Below are 19,403 nucleotides of genomic sequence, written 5' to 3'. Positions count from 1 at the left end.
CGCCCTACAAGAAATACTACAGGGAATCCCTCAGGCTGAAATGAAGGGACACTACACAGTAACTCACATTCATAGTAAGAAATAAATAGCACTAGTAAGGGTAACTACATTGGGAAATATAAAACAAAGCATAAATATATTTTTTGTTTGTAACTCTTCTTCTTCTCCTATATAATTTAAAAGACAAGTGCATCAAGCAGTAATTATAAATCTATGTTGATGAGTAGCATATAAGATATAAAGATTAAGTTTGTATTATAATAACATCGCAAAGGAGTGGGAAAAGAATGGAGCTATATAGGAGCAAAGTTTTTGTATGCTATTTAAATTAAAATGGTATTAATCCAAACTAGATTATTATAAGCTAAGATATTAATTATGACAGCAAGGTACCCACAGCAAAATAAATGACAGAGATTTAAAATGGTATACTAGAAAATATATATTTAGTGCAAAAGAAGGCAGCATGGAGGATTAAAGGAACAAAAAAAGATATATAGAAAACAAAGAGCAAAATGGCAAATGCAAATCCTACTTTTCCGATAATGACATTAAGTTTAAATGGAATAAATACTACCATTAAGGTAAGAGACTGGTAGAATGGATAAAAAACATGATCCAACTATATGCTGTCTAAAGAGACTCATTTTAGATTCAAAGACACAAAGAGGTTCCAAGCAAAGAGACAGAAAAGGGTATATGAACAAAGCCTCATGGAAAAAATATACTATGCAAACAGTAACCAAAAGAAAGCTAGAGTGGCTATATTAATATCAGACAAAATAGACTTTAAGACACAAAATTGTTACTTGAGACAAAGGACATTTTATAATGATAAAAGGATCAGTTTATGACAAATTTATAACAATGAGAAACAGATATCTATACCTATATCTATATATCTACACATATCTTAACAACAAAGCCCTAAAATACCTGAAGCAAAAACTGAGAGAATTAAAAGGAGAAATAGACAATTCAACAATAGTAGTTGGAGACTTCAATACCCCACATTCAATAATGGATAGAACAACTGGATAGAAGATCAATAAGGAAACAGAGGTCTTGAACAACTATAAACCAATGAGACCCAATAGACATATACAGAAGACTCAACCCACCCAACAGCAGAATACATATTCTTCTCAACTGCACATGGAACATTCTATATGTTAGGCCATAAGTGAAGTCTCAATAAATTTAAAGGGATTGAAAGTATGAATTCTGCTGACAATAGAATGAAATTAGAAATCAATAAAGGAAGGAAATTTGGCAAATTCAAAAATATGTGGGAATTTAAAAACACACTCTTAAATAACTAATGGGTCAAAGAAAAAATCACAAGGGAAATTAGAAGATAGTTTGAGATGAATGAAAAGGAAAACACAACATACCAAAACCTATCAGAAGCAGTGCTTAGACTAGGGAAATTCATAGCTGTATGTGTCTATATCAAAAAAGAAGAAAGAACTCAAATCAGTAACCTAAACTTCCATGTTAAGAAATTAGAAAAAGAAGAGCAAATTAAATCCAAAGCAAGCAGAAGGAGGAAAATTATAAAGATTAGAGCAGAAATAAATGAATTAGAGAAGAGAAAAGCAATACAGAAAATCAACAAAACCAAAAGTTGATTCTTTGAAAAGATCAACAAATTGAGATACCTTTAGCTAGACTGACAAATAAATAAATAAATAAATAAATAAATAAATAAATAAATAAATAGAGAGAAGATTTAAATTACTAAGTAAATCAGAAATGAAAATGGGTACTATGTTACCTACCTTACAGATATAAAAAATATTATAAAGGCATACTAAAAATAATTGTATGCCAACAAATTAGATAACCTAGATGAACTGGACAAACTCTTAGATGGACACACACTAACAAAATCTACTCAAGAAGAAATAGAAAATCTAAATAGGCTTATAACAAGTTAAGCAATTGAATTAGTAATCAAAAAACTTCCCCTAAAGAAAAGTCCAGGACCAAAGGCTTCACTGGTGAATTCTACCAGACATTTAAAGAATAGTTAACACTAATCCTTCATCAACTCTTCCAAAAGCAGGTGAGGAAGAAATACTTCTCAACTCATTCTATGAGGCCAGTCCCTAACACTGAAACTAGACAAAGATGTCTCAAGAAAATTACAGACCAATATTTCTTATGAATATAGATGTAAAAAATTTCAATAAAATACTAGCAAACCAAATTCAGCAACATATAAAAGGGATTATACACCATGATCAAGGAGGATTTATCCCAGCAATGCAAAGTCGGTTCAACATATGACAATCAAGTAATGTAACATACCATATTAATAGAATAAAAGACAATCCCTCTGAATAATTATCTCCATAGACACAGAAAAAGCATTTGACAAAATCCAACGTGTTCATGATAAGAAAAAAACACTCAACAAACTAGGAATAGAAGGGAACTCCCTCAACTTGATAAAATGCATCTAAGAAAAACCCACAGCTAACATCATAGTCAACGGTGAAAGATTGAAAGCTCTCTCCCTATGATTCAGATTAACACAAGAATGTCTGCTCTCATCACTTCTATTTAACACTGTACTGCAGATTCTAGCCAGGAAGTATGACAAGAAAAAGAAACGAAAGGCATCTAAACTGCAAAAGAAAAAGTAGTCACGTGCTGAATAATGATGTTTCAGTCAATGACGCACTGCACATATGACGGTAGTTCCAAAAGACTAGTACCATATAGCCTAGGTGTGTAGTAGGCTATACCATCCAGATTTGTGTAAGTACACTCTATGATGTTTGCACAACAGTGAAATTGCCTAACAATGCATTCCTCAAAACATATCCCCATCGTTAAGTGATGCATCACTGTAAATCTATCTCTATTTGAAGATAACGTGATCTTATATAAAGGACTCCACAAGGAACAAACAGAGCTAATAAACAAGTTCTGCAAGGTTGTAGGATACAAGATCAATATATAAATAGAAATAATGTACTTCTATACATTAGCAATAAACAATCTGAAATTGACATCAGAAAACAATTCCATTTACAATAGCATCAAAAAGAATAAAATACAACAGAATAAATTTAACAAAGAAGTGCAAGACAAATACACTGAAAACTATAAAACATTGAAGAAAAAAATTAAAGGAGACCTAAACAAATGGAAACACATTCTGTGTACAAGCAATGTAAGACTTAATATTGATAAGACAACAATACTCCTAAACTGATCTACAGATTCAAAGCAATCTCTATCAAAATCCCAGCTGGCATTTTTTCAGAAATTGACAAGCTGATACTAAAATTCATATGGAAATACAAGGGACCTAGAATAGCCAAAAAAATCTTCCACAGAAGTGCAAAGTTGGAGGACTCACACTTCCCAATTTCAAAACTTACTACAAAACTAGAGTAATTCTAGTCTGTACTGGTATAAGGACAGACATACAGATGAATGAAACAGAACTGAGAGTCCAGAAATAAATCCATGCATCTAAGTCAATTGATTTTTAAGACATCATCTTTTTAGAGCAATTTTAGGTTCAAGGGTAGAAGGGGCTGGAATTGGTTATTTCCTTTTCTCCACATAGAAGCCTAGGGCCTTCTGGAGTTGGGTATTTCCCTTCCCCTAGATCAGTTAGGCTCTGGTTAAATAGCTTCTCCTGAGGGCAGATACTGCTAAGAACAGAATGCTCTAGTGCATTTCAAAAATGGTTCCTTTTCCCCATTCCTCTACCTGAATTATGAGGGAATTTTTCTCCGATGTTCACTGTGAGGACCTGTAAACTCACAAAAGAGGGGAGTCTCCCTATGACTAGTCCCCCTGGAGTTTTTAATCTCTTGAACCTATTTACACTGAGCCTCCAGCAATTTGTCAGTTACAGTTGAGGTTTCTCTCTCTCAGCACTGGTTATTGTAGAGGTTTCAGCTCTGTTCTGGTAAGTTGTGTTTTCTCTATGCACCTGGCGGTCCCTCCAATTTTAGGAGTAGTGGACTGCCCTATGATCTCACTTCTCTGACAGACTGAAGAAGAGTTGCTGATTTTTTGGTTTGTTTGTGTTTTTACTTGTTAGGATGGAGTGGTGACTTCTAAGTTTCTTACTTGTTGGACTGGCAAAGAGACTATATTGCAATTTTAACAGCTGCATATTATCCTGTTCTATAGATGCACCATAATTTATTTAACCAGTCTCATTTTGATGGACCTTGGTTTGTTTCCCACCATCTACCACTGCAAACCATGCTGCAACAATATCCTTGAGTGTATGTCTATCTGCAAACGTGACAATACTAGTGGGACAGCTTCCTAGAAATAAAATTGTTGGGTCAAGATTGCCTTAGAGGATATTGCAATTTCACCATCCAAAGAGGCCATTACGTCATTCCTAAGAGTTTTCCATTATACCATATGGTTTAATTAGCAAAATTATATTAATCAACATTCTGATTTATCAATATGAACAGTATTTGTGATACAATGTGTCTTCTATTCCTTTTGTAATTGAAAAGCTGATATAATAACAAAGACAAATTTTAAAACAGGCAAAAATCACCTATTACCAGTACCCTAATGTAACAACTACTTTCATTTTTCCTGTTCTCAAAATAAGTTATTTATAAAGATGGCTCCAAGTGATGTGCTACTGTGCTTGAGCTTCAGCTGGCTGCACGTGAGGACTCAGAGTAGGTACACAATAGCGGTCATTTAGTGAAGACCTGAGGCAAATCAGTGACCAGACTTGTGAGTTTGGAAGGCCCTGGATATTTCACTTTCAAGACTCATTTAGGGAGTGTTGATGAACCAATACCAGAGAAATTACTAACCCAGCTCAGGGAGTACACAGCAGTCCCTCCCTCTTTGTTGGTCTGTTAAAGGCCAAGACATAAAGCAAAGGTGTAGGCCTGTCTCAGAGATGAGAAAGCCACCTGGGAGGGCCAAAGGAAGTGCCTTGAGTTACTCCTTGCAACCAGTAGTTCTCAAACTCCTCTGACCCACTAAGAGAGGCAGAAGACTCCAGGCCCATTTCCACTGGACAAAGAATGCAGAGAGCCAAGAAGCGGAGAGAAACAACAAGAGTCTAAATGGTAACCTGTGCGATCAACAAAAGTAGCACAAAACCATGATTTAACTTACAGTAAACGCTTCCGTAACCACAGGAACTGAAAACAATGACCAATTCAAAAAAGCACTGTTAACAGTGGGTACTTCCTAAAAACAGGAGAAGTTACAATTCTCTGTGATAGCAAGTAGTTATTAAGTGCCATTTTGCCAAGAATTCCAGACTTTTTAGAATATGGAACTCTGGGTCCTCAACAAACTCTAGTAATACACTAATTAATGAGAACATTATATTTTAGTGGCATGTAATAAATCAGGAGTTATAAAAAGATTACCCTTAATTATGCATAAAAATCAGTCTGGTGCATTATTCCCCCATAAGGATCAAAGGAGGCAACTTGTATTTGAGGATCTGCTGAGACCCAATAGGAATAAATAGAAAATTATTTAGGAGACTCAATAGGGAAAAAAGTTCTACTTTTTTGGAGGGGGAGAGGGGTAACTTTTTATTTTGATATAACTTCAAACTTACAGAAAAGTTGCAAGAATCATACAAGAAACTTCCCTAATACTCTTTAGCTGGATTTAACAATTGTTTATGTTTTGCCCCATTTATTTTATCATTCTCTCTCCCTCTACATACATGCATGTGAGTATGTTTATATATATGCATACTATTTTTTCCTGAACCATTTGAAGGTAAGTTACAGACATCTTCCCTCTCTCCCCCTAAACAGTTCAGTATGTATTTCCAAATGTCCACAGGGACATTCTCTTTCATGAGCAGAGTTCAATGATTAAAATCAGGAAATTTTACATTGATACAATCTTATTTTTCATTCCACAGTCCACATTCAGATTTTGTCAATTGGCCCAACAATCTCCTTTGTAGCCAACTTTTTTCCAGGTTCAGGATCCAATCTAGGGTCATGTCTCTTAAATTTCTTTTAATCTGGAACAGCTCCTCAGTCTGTCTTTGTCATTCTTGACCTTGACATCTTTTTAAGAATATAGGCTGGCTACTTTGTAGACTGTCTCTCAATATGTGTTTGACTGATGTTTCCTCATGGTTACATTCTGGTTATGCATTTTTGGCAGGAAGACCGCAGAAGTGTGTTTCTAGTTTTCAAGTGACAGGAATAACACTTTCATAAAGTAAGTTTTTTTTTTTCTTTTGTGAGGAAGATGGGCCCTGAGTTAACATCTGCCAATCCTCCTCTTTTTGCTGAGGAAGACTGGCCCTGGGCTAACGTCCATGCCCATCCTCCTCCACTTTATATGGGACGCCGCCACAGCATGGCTTGACAAGCGGTGCGTCGGTGCGCGCCCGGGGTCCGAACCAGCGAACCCTGGGTACTGCAGCGGAGCGCGCGCACTTAACCGCTTGTGTCACCAGGCCAGCCCCGATAAACTAAGTTTATTGGGAGGGAAATTAACTTCCAATCTTTCTCCTATCAAACAAAATAGTTAGAAATATTCCCTTAAAAACTTGGCTTAAAAAAAACAAAAAACAAGACTGACAACAATGTAATATCATTTTATACCCATTACATTAAATTTTTTTAAATTAAAATTATAACACTCAATCCTGGACTGGGTCCTGGAACAGCAAAGAGGCATTAATAGAAAAACTGGTGAAATCTGAATAAAGTCTGGAGTTTAGTCAATAGTGATGTACCTATGTTGGTTTCTTAGATTTGACAAGTGTGGCACTATAATGTAAGAGGTTAACAATGGCGGACACTGAGTAAGGAATTCAAGGGAAATCTTGATATTATCTTTGCAGCTTTTCTGCAAACCTAAAATTATTCTAGAATGAAAAGTTCACTTAAAAAATTATAACCCCCAGTACTGATGAATGATAGGTAAAATAGAAGCTCTTGCATTCTTGGTAGCAGAATAAACAGGCAGAATCCTCTTGGAAAAGAGTCAGACATTAAGGGTCCTAAATATCCTTGTTGCCTTTGATTCTATAATTCTACATGGAAACATTGTAAGGAAATAAACCTAACAGAAAAAAAAGCTACGTGGACAAACAAGTTCATTTGCAGCATTATTTATAATCATGAAAAGTTGGAAGCGACCTATATGACAACAAAATAGGCAAGATTAGGAAGTCATAAAAATGAGGCAAATGAAGACTATGTCACATCAAGGGAAATGCTGAAATATGGTAAATGAAAAAAAAATTATATATTCAGTATGCTTATACCTATGTAAAGATCAATCTAAACACAGGAAAAAGAAATTACCCAAAATCTGTTTGTAAAGGATTATGCCAGGAAAATGAACATTGTCTTCTTGGCTTTTTTTCCCCAAATTTAACAAATTTAACTTAATTGAAACTGTTAAAAACAGTTTTATTGAGACATAATTCACAGATCATACAATTCATCTTTTTAAACTATATAGTTTAGCAGTTTTTTAGTTTATTCACAAAGCTGTGCCACTATCACCACAATCAATTTTAGAACATTTTCATCATTCCAGAAAGAAACTCCATACCCTTTAGCAATCACTCCCCATCCTCCCCAACCTCCAGCCCTAGCAACCACTTACCTTCTGTCTCTAAAGATTTGCCTCTTCTGGACATTTCATATCAATAAAATTATACAATAGGTGTAATAGGTGGTCTTTTTTGAGTGGCTTTTTTCTTTTTCGTTTTTTTGGTGAGGAAGATCGGCCCTGAGCTAACATCTGTTGCCAATCTTCCTCTTTTTGCTGAGGAAGATTAGCCCTGAGTTAACATCTGTCCCCATCTTCGTCTGTTTTGTATATGGGATGCCACCATAGCATGGCTTGATGAGCAGTGCATAGGTCTGTGCCTGGGATCCAAACCTGCGAACCCGGCGGCGCCAAAGCAGAGCGCGTGTACTTAAGCGCTACACCACTGGGCCAGCCCCTGACTGGCTTTTTTCACTCAGCATAACGTTTTCAAGGTTTATCCATGCTGTAGCAGTTATAAGTACTTCCGTTTAACGGCCAAATAATATTCCATTGCATGGATATACCACATTTTGTTTCTCCATTTATCAGATGATGGACATTTGAGTTGTTTCCACTTTTTGGCTGTTATGAATACTGCTGCTTTGAAATTTGCACATAAGATTTTGTGTGCATGTTTTTACCTCTCTTGAGTATATACCTAGGTGTGGAGTTGCTGGGTCATATGGGAACTATATTGAACATTCTGAGAAACTGCCAAACTGTTTTCCAAAGTGGCTGTACCATTTTACATGCCCACCAGCAATACTTTAAACTTTTATAACAAAAAATGTACAAGAAATCTGCAAAAATTAACTCCTGCTCACCATAAGGTAATGCTACATTTGAACGGGCTCAACATTTGCAAAGTAAAATATTGGCTCTAGCGAAATACAAGCTGGGCTTTTGCAGGTTGGCAGATTTCCCACTTGCCGAGAACAGGCACAAAGACAGGCGTCTCTTTTCTTTTTTAAAATAGTCTGTCAGTTGGTTTGCTTAGCAACAGGAAATAGGGTGGTCTTGAATCTTAAAATTCTGAACATAATTATGCGTCTTCTCAAAGCAGTTTCTGAACCAGGGAAGCTGAAGAGAGAATGTCGCGTTTCACATTATTGTTGACACTAGAATAATATTAGGAATTGACAGGTTTTTGAGAGACAGATGTTATTGCCGAAAGAAGGATCGTGTATCAGAATTTAAGGATCTGACATAATGATCAACTTTTTTACGCCTTCCTATTACTTTCTGTAGTTGAGTGCTTGAGGTAAATCTATAATCAAAGATTTTAGTTCAGTTCTTCCTTTTCCTGTCACAGTTACCCATCTGCAATTTCTTAAAAAATATTGAGAGTTGGGCAAAGTGATAGCAAAGCAAACAAACACAACTGAAAATACTTATTAAGGAACAGAAGGTAACTTCTTCAATCAGGCATTCCTCTTTGCTGGAGGAAAAGAGGGGACATATATAAGGAGATATCAGCAAGTTTAGAATTATTGTAATGATGTCTCGGTTAATAATTACTAACCGGAATTTTCAAAGCAAGAGGATCTTGACCACTACTGTACTTTGAAAAAATATTTGTTATACTTCGTTTTACAATATGCTGAGGAAATTTTAATTTTTTCTTAATATATTTTTTCCCCAGACAAGGGAATTGGGAAGCATCAAGGTGAATGTAGAATGGAAACAGAGCTGTCAGACTAAATTTTCAGCTTTTCACACAGTATAATTATCACTTTTTAGTTTCCACATAAACAAGTCCTTAAATTACATTAAGAAGATTTCAAAAATATCCCTTAATAAAAACACATATAACAATCCTGAAGGAATTATTTTACTTTACCATGTGTTATAAACTGAATTGTGCTGGCCCCAAATTCTTATGTTGAAGCTCCAATCCCCAATGTGACAGGGCCTTTAGGGAGGTCATTAAGGTTAAATGAGGTCATAAGGGTAGAGCCCTAATCTGATAGGACTGGTGTCCTTAGAAGAGGAAGAGACAGCAGAGATCGCTCTCTCTCCACGCACAGGCACAGAGGAGAGGCCATATGAGGACACAGAGGAGGGTGGCCACATGCAACACAAGGAGAGAGGCCTCACCAGAAACCAACCCTGCTGGCACCGTGCTCTTGGACTTCCAGCCTCCAGAAGAGGGAGAAAATACATTTCTGTTGTTTAAGCCACCCAGTTTGTAGTATTTTGTTATGGCAGCCTGAGCCAACTAAGACACCACACCAATGTGATTTGTAACTGTTCTTTCCTTTTTGCCACTGTGACAGATTATAGACACAACCAAATTTTCTCAACTGAGGCCACAAAGAGATGTCTCTGGCCATTAAATCCAATAGTCATTGGAACTATCTAAATTTTAAAATGGATCCATTAAATTTAGGCTTCAAAGGATGTATTCTAAGTTATTTTGTAGGATAAATCACTATAAAATCAATATATTATGAGTTGTTACCACCAGGGGGCTTTACTTCCCATTTCTTTAATTCATAGCTAGCCTCTCTACCCCCATAGCTGGCCTCTCCACTATCCTAGATCAGCGGCAAGAAGCCAGGACCAAAGTATGGCTAACCTAGTGGAGAATAAAGATGGTGATGATGGTGACAGTGGTAAGAGTGGTGGTGACAAGATCAGTGAACATTTGTCAAGCACTTACCAGATGTCAAGCAGATATCTATTACCTTTTTTAATCTTCAAAACAACCATTATTATTATCCCCACTCTTACAAGATTTAGCAAGGTTGAACAATTTGCTCTCTGTCACAGGATTCAAACCCAGACACAAGCACTCCAGTGCCCATTTCTTATGCTACAATTCTCAAAACTGAATCATTTAAACTCAAATTGTGTTACTGAACCATAGCTTTTTTGAAAAAATAAATAAAAATCCCTAATAATGAATCTGAAGTCTATGTCTAATTTCTTAGTAAATACAACCAGTACAAAACCAGATCTACTAAAATAGACTCTAAATGGAACTTGTACCTGATAAATAAAATCAAGTCCCTGTAGGGTAAATGGGAAGAGTAGAAAAGCAGACAGAAGCTTCAGGAGAAATTCAGCATTCCTAAATTGTACCAGTAGGTGATTTTCCAAAAATGATGGAACATTTTTTGTTCAACATTTTCCCCAATAACTCTAAGCCAAAGCAACTGCCTTCATCAAAACAATACAAGTTAAGTCTTGGTTTCAAGTAAAGAACAGAAGCTTAACAAGTGTCTGAGAATATCAAGGCAACAGCTCATTCTTTTATAATACAATTTAATATGCCCTGTATCTGCTTGGAAATTCCCAAATAGGGTGACTCAGGATATAACTATGTCTCTTAGAGTTCCCTGTTCACTAAAGAATTACCACAGAGAGACAGAACACCAACTCCATTTTCTAATTCTGAGAGACCTGAGTAAAGATAAAAGCAACTCATACTCTACCACAATTAAAAAAGCAATCTCATCCACAGGCAGGCTCCTTTTTCCTAAAATGGATTAACCACCTGTCCATTCCTTCCTCATATATTTAATTTTTTTTCACTATATTAACATTATTAAATTAACTAGAGCTTCTATTCCTAGAGCATAGATTACCAAAAGTTGGATGGCTGGGATAAAGTATATATGGCTATTAACTGTGATGGTTATTGCTAGATTCCTTTCCAAAAAAAGTTCTAGGCACTAACATTTTTTTTCAGACTATATGAAGCAGGCTGTCCTTTTCTACTAATACAGTATTTCATAGAATATAAGTACACAAAGTTTGGAAAGTCTTCTAAAGAACAAGAAATCAATATTTGTTCTCCTGTGGAGGCCTCTGTAATCCCTTGTACTATCAAAAGGAGAAAAGAAACTGTTACTCACAAAATTTATCTGCCTCATGCAAAATCGACTTATGTTTCCTTTTCCCATTCTCGTTCACTTTTTCTCTCTTCCCCATCACTCCACTGTAAGATGTGCACCTATATGTATGAACACAGCTTTCTCACTTGTAAGAGCCTTGACACCTAACACACTTGTCCCATAATTTCACCACAGAGAAGGCGAAAGGAACGATAGTTGGGTAGCCAAACATTTCCACAAAAGGTAAGACTTTATTGTTATTTTCTTTCTTGACTACGAGAGAAGCTAAATCCCTTAAAGAAAGTCTCCCTCTCATCATTTTCCTAAGTGAAATCTTTCTTCCAGTAACTGAAAAGTGAGTAGATATATTTATTAATTAAGGCTCTGAACCAGTCTGCTGAGATTTGCTCTTCTACCGACCAGTTGTGTGACCTGGGAACAAGTTACCTAACTTCTTTGGCCTCTGTTTCTTAATCTGTAAAATGGGTACAAAAATAGTTCTTACTTTGTAAGGTTGTTGCAATGAGAGTGTGTATATGTTTATGTTTGTGTGTATATTTATAAATATTTATATACACACACATATAAAGACCTTAGTACCTGAAACACAGTAAGACCAATGTAAGTGTTAGCTGTAAATCTGAGCCACATTCCCCACTACCCACCTGGAAGGCACCCCTAAAAGGAAGCAGGATGTGGAGAGTTCAAACTTCATTTGCCCTCTAACTCCATGTGAAATGGGAGGCGTGCACACCTGGCTCAAAGAGAATAGCTGTCTCCTCTCCCTCTTTGAAGTCAGCGGGCCATTCTCACTCACCAGGTGTAGCAGGGGAAGGGGCCCTGGGCCCTGCCCCACGGGAGCTCATGGTCTAGCGAGCCTGGAGAGAAGAGCAGTTACTACCCTCTCCTGAAAACAGGCCTGCAGATCTAGTTTTAGGGCCAGGACTTGAAAAACTGTTTGTGTATTCAGTTTAATTTCTAATTGTTTTCTGAATAGAAACACACATGAATTAAAAGCTATTAAGATAAAAGAGGTCCAGCTGAACACAGAGAGACTACCTTTCGACTTGTCATCGCTCTGGGTCAAATGAAGTCACATCTTTGAGGATGGCAGAGCTGAGGGGTCACCATCCCCATGAAGGCACAATGGCTTGGTATTAGAAACCTGGGCAACCGCTCAGAGCCGCACATTAGGGAGATTCTTGTGCACTGTGTATAACTGAGCAGTGATTCAAGGGGACTGTTGGTGAAGGAAGCACTGTGGGCCAGCAAGGATAAGAAACTGAGGCTTATACAGACAACTTTAAGTAAGAACCCAACTCCTTCACCCCCTTCCCCTACTGTTCTTTCCTGTAGCAAGTATGACAAGGCCAGGCCCATATCCCTGGGGCCCTCACCACCCCAGAACATGCCCACAGTGTCCTCCTACAAGCACCCATGCCTCCTGGCCGGAGCACTTCCCTCGCTGCTGTGCAGCTGCCAGAAGTGGAGCCAGGCACAACACTCAGTCAGTGACAGACGGGAGGGGAAGGGTAAACGCCTCCCTTTCCCACCCCCGTGTGCAATAACTCTGAGGCATGTTCTACAGTCTTCCAAGGTTCCGTAAGGGGACTGAGCTCCAGCTGCTCACAGAGGTAACCTACTCAGTCACACTCTTTATCGGCCCTGTCACTTTCCTCTCTCCTCTATTTGGGATTTTTGGGACCACCTCCTACATAAACTACTTATACTCAAATCCTTGTCTCAGGATCTGCTTCCCGGCAATTCCAACCTAAGTCATTTCCTCTTTAAATATGGGCACTTCAGGATAGTCTTATGACTCCTTTCCCCTTGCCAGGATGTTTATTTTAACCAGGTGTCCCCTCCAGAACACGGGTCACTTCACCCCTTGGAGATAAGCCTGGGCTCTACAGTGGCTGCCTTGGTCTTATGAATACTACTCAGATCCTGGGAGCTGCAGGCTGTCCTCTCAGGATGGAACTCTTCCCACTGTGTAACGCTGGGGTGTCTTCGTCTGGTGCGTCTCCTGCTGTGGGGCTTCTTCCGCTCACAGCTCTACCACCTCTCCTGACATGGCTCAAATCCACAGCCAAAGCCACTGCAAAGCCACTGCACACTAGGCACACATCTGTCTTCTTGCTTGAAGTTTTCTTCAGTGGAGCTTGAAGGTATTTCTTCTCTCCAAAAAAGCCAACTCAAATGGATGCTCCTTTTATTGGAAATGTGAGCAGTTTAGAGATGGGCACTCTGCTTTTCACGGCTCACCTGATTCAGCTGGAATATTACAGCACTAAGGGAGACCATTTCACTAGCTCCCAGAGTTAGATAAAAATGCAGAATCTAAATAAATAATTGAAATATTTCACATGATGTAGCTAGGATGTTTTTATCTGATCAGGAATTCCTCCCAACTTTTGAAGAGCCTTTCACCCATGCTCACTTATAAGGCAGTGCAGCAAGATGGCTAACAGTATGGCTGCTGGGGCCAAATGGTCAGGGTTTGATTTTTGCCTCTGCCTAGCTGTACAGTCTTAGACAAGTTAACTTACCCCTCTGAGGCTCCCTATAAAATGAGGATAACAACAGTATCTACCTCCAGGATTGCTGAGAAGATTAAACGAGTGGGCCCTCAATTCAGTGACTGGCATCCTTATAAGAAGAGATGAGGACACAGAGACATGGAGGGAAAAAGATCATGTGAAAGACATAGGCAGAGATTGGAGATCTGCTGCCACAAGACAGGGAAGCAGGAACCACCAGGAGCTGGAAGAGGTGAGGGAGGGTTCTCTGCTGTGTGTAAACTGTGTGTCAATTGTAGGCCTCTCCCTTTGTTCTCACTCAAACCATAAAACCTAACAGTACCTTGTCTTAAAAATTCTGATTATCATGTGGCTTATCATATGGCTATCCTGAAGATCATGGACCATGCCCGATGCCATCATTTAAATTTCTCAGGTCCACAGTTATCACCCCTGAACTCCTTCATTTTTCATTGTAACTCACTGAAATCACAGTCTCCATCTAAGAATCAGTAAGGAATAATTTTAAATGTATGGGAGAGAAAACCCAGCTAAATTTAACTTAAAATAATTTAACAATATAAGAAGAAGGAAGAAAAGAGTCAATGAGGGAAGAAATCAGCTCTTGGTAACGAGACTTGAGGAGTAGATTGTGTCCAGGCACAGAGATGCAGCATACAAATGAGGGGGCAGGTCTTGTCCTGACCGTCCCTGATGCCCACCCCTACTCTGCTCTCCTCCCAGGTGGCCTCAAACCCTGTCAGCGGCTCCTACACTGTGACCTCGCTCAGCTCCACTCCCCAGAACTCCAGGTCTGGCAAGTAAGAACCCCGTGTATACCCAGCTCCTCCTCCTGTTCCATAAAGGGTCCTGTGCCTGGATCCTGCTGGACCAGAGAGGGCCATTTGACACCCCATTGCTAGGACATTGGGGATTTGGAATATGCAGATTAGCTCACACTGAGGAATTAGAACACCCTAGTCCTAGTGAGGAGTCAGCCCCACACCAAAGCTGTGGGCTCTGGGACGGAGCCATCACTGTGTTAAATCCAGAGGCCACTGTCAGGAGGCACAAGGCACAGCCGTCCACCTCCACTCCCTCTCTGCCCTTCTGTTTCTCAGTCACTCTTTGACCCTCTGAAATAGGCTTCCTTCCCCATGACTGCTAAGACTGCTCTATCAAAGCTCTTCGAGAAAGCCCAGAAAATTCCAGATCCTTCCAAAACCACCTCAGTCCTTTTCCTTCCTGACCCAGTGAAAGATCCCCCCATCTCACTTCTGTAACTTGACCCTTTTTGGTTAATTTCAGGTGTCAACTTGACAGAGCTAAGGGATGCCCAGAAAGCTAGTTAAGCATTATTTCTGGATGTGTTCACACGGCTGTTTGTGGAAGAGATTAGCATTCAATTCCATAGACTATGTAAAGAGGCCCACCCTCACCAGTCTGCGACCTGATACTACCACAAATACGCAGGCAAAAGATAAGTTCATCAAATACCATAAGAAACTGCAGTAACAATTCAGAGCAGAAGGAAATGACAAATCTCCAGAAACCAACCTTGAAGTCACAGAAATTTACAATCTAAATGACAGAGAATTCAAAATAACTGTCATAAAGAAACTCACCAAGTTACAAGAATGTTCAGACAGTTCGATGAACTCAGGAATAAAATTAATGAGGAAAAGGAATACTTCATCAAAGAGACTGAAACTATTAAAAAAAAAACAAGCAGAAATTCTGGATATAAAGAACATAATTAATGAGATAAAAAAGAATCTAGAATCCTTACAAAATAGAGCTGATATCATGGTTGAAAGAATAAGTGATTTAGAGGATAGAAATATAGAAATGCTTCCAGTGGACGAGGAGAAAGGACTCAGATTTTTAGAAAATGAAGGAATTCTTGGAGAAATATATGACGCAATTATAAAAGCAACCTAAGAATTATACGTATTCCAGAGGGAGAAAAGAGGGAGAAAGGAGCAGAGAGCTTGTTCAAAGAAATAATAGCTGAGAACTTCCCAACCCTGGGCAAGAACCGGACTTACAAATACATGAAGCCAACAGAACGCCTAATTACATCAATGCTTAAAGACCTTCTCCAAGGCGTATAATAGTAAAATTGGCAAAAGACAATGACAAAGAAAAAATTTGAAGGGAAGCAAGACAGAAGAAAATAACCTACAAAGGAACCCCTATCAGGCTTTCAGCATATTTCTTGGCAGAAACTTTACAGGCAAGGAAAGAATGGAATGATATATTAAAAATACTGAAAGAAAAAAACTTTCAGCCAAGAATACTCTATCCAGTGAAATGATCCTTATGATACAATGGAGAAATAAAAGTTTTCCCAGATAAACAAAGGCTGAGGGAGTTCATCGCCACGAGATCTCCCATACAAGCAATGATCAAGAACGCCCTCATACCTGAAACAAAAAGAAGGCAAATGTCTACAAAGCTTTGAGCAAAGAGATAAATAGACAGAATCAGAAAGCTACAGCTCTGTTTCACAACAGGGTAGCAAATACTTAATTATAACTTAAAAGAAGAAGGGAAGGAAGGCATCAAAAGTAACTATAAACACTTCAACTTAGTCACAAACGCACAACACAAAAATGAATAACTTGTGACAACAATAACTCAGAAGGAGAAGAGGAAAGGGATGGAACCTGCTTAGGCTAATGGAGATAAGAGGCTATCAGAAGATGGACTGTCTCATCTATGAGATCTTCATACAAACCTCAGAGTAACCAGCAAACAAAAAATCAGAGCAGAGCCTTGGATCGTAAAAATAGAGAAAACTGCCACAGAAAACCCCCAAAATGAAATGGTAGTCAGAAACACAAAGGAAGAGGAACAATGGAAATATAGATTAGGTGGGATTAAGCCCTCATGTATCAATAATCACTCTAAATGTAAATCGATTGAATTCTCCAATCAACAGACACAGAGTGGTGGGGTGGATTAGAAAAGAAGACCCAACGATATGCTGCCGCCAGGAAACACATATCAGCTCTAAAAACAAACAGGCTCAGAATGAATGGATGGGAGACAATACTCCAAGAAAATGGCAAATAAAGGAAAGTAGGTGTTGCCATACTTATATCAGACAAAGCAGACTTCAAGATAAAAAAGACTATGAGAGACAAAGAGGGGCAGTATATAATGATAAAGGGGACTTTCCACCAAGAGGACATATCCCATTCAACATAGTACTGGAGGTTTTGTCCAGAGCAATTAGGCTGGAAAAAGAAATAAAAGGAATCCCAATTGGAAAGAAAGAAATGAAACTCTTGCTGTTTGCAGATGACATGACTGTAAATAGAAAAAACCATAAAGAATCCATCAGAAAACTATTAGAAATAATCAACTACTACAGTAAAGTTGCAGTGTACAAAATCAACTTACCACAATCAGTTGCATTTCTACTCTAATAATGAACTAACAGAAAGAGAACTCAAGAATACAATCCCATTTACAATTGCAACAAAAAGAAAAAAGTCTCTAGGGATAAATTTAACCAAAGAGGTTAAAGACCTATACAATGAAAACTATAAGACATTAGTGAAAGAAATCAATGATGACCTGAAGTAATGGGAAGATATTCCATGCACATGGATTGGAAAAATAAACACAGTTAAAAAGTCCATATTACCTAAAGTAATCTACTGATTCAATGCAATGCCAATCAGAATTCCAACGACATTCTTCACAGAAATAGAACACAGAATCCTAAAATATATATGGAATAACAAAAGACCTCGAACAGCCAAAGCAATCCTGAGAAGAAAGAATAAAGCTGGAGGCATCACAATCCTAACTTGAAAATATATTACATAGCTATAGTAATCAAAATGGCATGGTACTGGCACAAAAGCAGACTCATAGATCAATGGAGCAGAACTGAAAGCCCAGAAAGAAAACTAGACATCTGTGGCCAGTTAACCTCTGACGAAGTAGCCAAGATCATACAATGGAGAAAGGCAAGTCTCTTCAATAAATGCTGTTGGGAAAACTGGACAGCCACATGCAAAAGAATGAAAGTAGATCATTATCTTCCACCATACACAAAAATTAACTCGAAATGGATAAAGACTTGAATCTAACACTTGAAACCATAAAACTCCTAGAAGAAAATATACGCAGTACAGTCTTTGACATCGATCTTAGCAGCATCTTTTCCAATACCATGTCTACTCACGCAAGGGAAAGAAAAGAAAAAATATACAAATGGGACTACATGAGACTAAAAGGCTTCTGCAAGGCAAAGGAAACGATGAACAAAACGAAAAGACAGGGCCGGCCCCGAGCCTTAGTGGTTAAGTGTGCACGTTCTGCTACTGGCGGCCCAGGTTCGGATCCCAGACGCACACAAACACACCACTTTTCCCACCATGCTGCGGCCGCGTCCCACATACAGCAACTAGAAGGATGTGCAACTATGACATACAACTGTCAACTGGGACTTTGGGGGAAAAAAAAAGGAGGAGGATTGGCAATAGATGTTAGCTCAGAGCCAGTCTTCCTCAGAAAAAAAGAGGAGGATTACCATGGATATGGATGTTAGCTCAGGGCTGATCTTCTTCACCAAAAAAAAAAAAAAAAAAGGAAAGACAACCCACCAACTGGGAGAAAATATTTGCAAATCATATATCTGACAAGGGGTTAATCTCCAAAATATATAAACAACTCATACAACCCAACAACACAAAAACAGATAATCCAATCTAAAAATGGGCAGAGGATATGAACAGATACTTTTCCAAAGAAGATATACAGAAGGCCAACAGACAAATGAAAAGATGTAAAACATCACTAATTATTAGGGATATTCAAATCAAAACTACAATGAGAGATCACCTTATACCTGTCACAATAACTAAAATTCCCAAGACAAAAAGTACCAAATGTTGGAGAGGATAAGGAGAAAAGGGCACGCTCACACATTGCTGGTGGGAATGCAAACTGGCGCAGCCACCAGGGAAAACACTATGGAGATTTCTCAAAAAATTAAAAATAGAAATAGCATACCTTCCAGTTATCCCACTACTGGGTATTTATCCAAAGAAATTGAAATCAACAATTCAAAGAGATTTATGCACCCCTGTGTTCACTGCGGCATTATTCACAATAGCCAAAACATGGAAGCAATCCAAGCGCCCTGCTACAGATGAATGCTTAAAGAAGACGTGGTATGTATTATATACAATGGAATACTACTCAGCCAGAAAAAAAGACAAGATCATCGTGTTTGCAACAACCTGGATGGACCTTGAGGGTAGGATGTTAAATGAAATAAGCCAGACAAAATCAAATATGCATGATTTCACTCATACGCAGAAGATAAACATACACAGGGATAAAGAGAACAGATTAGTGGTTACCAGAGGGGACGGGGGCTGGGCATTGAGTGAAAGAGTTAAAGGGGCACATATGCATGGTGATGGATAATAGTTAGACTACTGGTGGTGAGCATGATGCAGTCTATACAGAAATTCACAAA

General features: G+C 38.3%; 1 long non-coding RNA gene across 1 annotated transcript; it reads left to right on the top strand.

Annotated features, from left to right (window-relative positions):
• The first annotated feature begins 4,645 nt into the window (after nucleotides 1-4,645).
• On the top strand, nucleotides 4,646-14,079 carry LOC131402708 (uncharacterized). Its single transcript, XR_009218912.1, has 3 exons — nucleotides 4,646-4,737; nucleotides 11,577-11,624; nucleotides 13,981-14,079. It is a non-coding gene; the product is annotated as an uncharacterized LOC131402708 (long non-coding RNA).
• Nucleotides 14,080-19,403: the final 5,324 nt, after the last annotated feature.

The sequence above is a fragment of the Diceros bicornis genome, unplaced genomic scaffold (genome assembly GCF_020826845.1).
Source record: "Diceros bicornis minor isolate mBicDic1 unplaced genomic scaffold, mDicBic1.mat.cur scaffold_233_ctg1, whole genome shotgun sequence".
Lineage (NCBI taxonomy): Eukaryota > Metazoa > Chordata > Mammalia > Perissodactyla > Rhinocerotidae > Diceros > Diceros bicornis.
This window is presented reverse-complemented; position numbering and strand designations above follow the sequence as displayed.